The sequence below is a fragment of the Halyomorpha halys genome, unplaced genomic scaffold (assembly GCF_000696795.3).
Source record: "Halyomorpha halys isolate HHAL.00 unplaced genomic scaffold, Hhal_1.1 Scaffold104.1, whole genome shotgun sequence".
NCBI classification, from domain to species: Eukaryota; Metazoa; Arthropoda; class Insecta; order Hemiptera; family Pentatomidae; genus Halyomorpha; species Halyomorpha halys.
In genome coordinates, this window is record NW_027107578.1 from 396,982 (window position 1) to 398,076 (window position 1,095).

A 1,095-nucleotide genomic window follows, 5' to 3' on the forward strand; every position below is an offset into this window, starting at 1 on the left:
CTGCTCCGCCGTGGCTCCTATTATCGGGATGGTCTGTTCGGTAGATTGAATAGTCTCGAATAAAAAGTCGTGAGCGGGTGGTTAGATGTGTTTCTGTAATCAGTGTTATATCAATACGCTTGTCATGTAAGAGTATTTCTAGTTCATTTTTGTGCTGTAAGAGTCCGTTTGTATTCCAAAGCAATATTGAGATGTTGTCTGTTGTGAAATTTAGTTTTTTAATGACCATATTTAGAGCATAGCGACTGTGTTAGTTATTGGAGATTGTTTATTATGGCTAAAAGGGGCTGGAATAGGCTCTTTAGCTCAGAAACAAAATTATTTAAATGGAGAGGCATATCAGTATTGGATGTTACCTGAAATGAATGATCCTGAACTCTCATGCCTGAAGACGGTTCTTCTGACGGTTTGGCCTGAGGAAACTGAGTAGTCCAACAAGGTTGAGCAGGTCGCTGAGAAAAACTTGATCTAGGCTCCATCTGATGACGTGGCAATATTGGAAAAGCTCGTTGGTCGTCTATCCTTGGAACTGGAGAAGGCTGAGGTGTCTGAGGTTGATAAGCTGGAGATTGACGGGTTTGAGCTCTGATGTTTCTTAGTTCCTTGAAGATCTTGCAACCTTTGTAGTTCGCTGGGTGAGAGCCATCACAGTTGGCGCATTTCGCTGGAGTGTTGCGGGGTTTTCCACACTCACCTGATACGTGGTTCTCCCCACATCTGACACAGCGATAAGGATGACGGCAATAAGTTTTGGTATGGCCAAGTGCTTGACATCGAGTGCACTGGACTACTGCTCGTTTTTTACGAGGTTCTTCAACTTCAATGCGGTAATGAAATATCTTTTTTATATCATAGATAGCCTCTGAATAAGTATCCGGCTCAATGTCTATGAAGAACATTGGAAGTGGTGACTTGTTGTAAGACAAAACGCCAGCTATATTTCTTACTTTATATCCATAGGCTTCTAAATCCTCTTTTATGCATTCCTTTGGGGTTGAGTGGTGAAGATGTTTAATCACTACCCGCCGTGCTCTTTGATCTGGTAATTGATAAGTGTGAAAATTAGCATTATGACTTTCCAGAAAATGAACAATA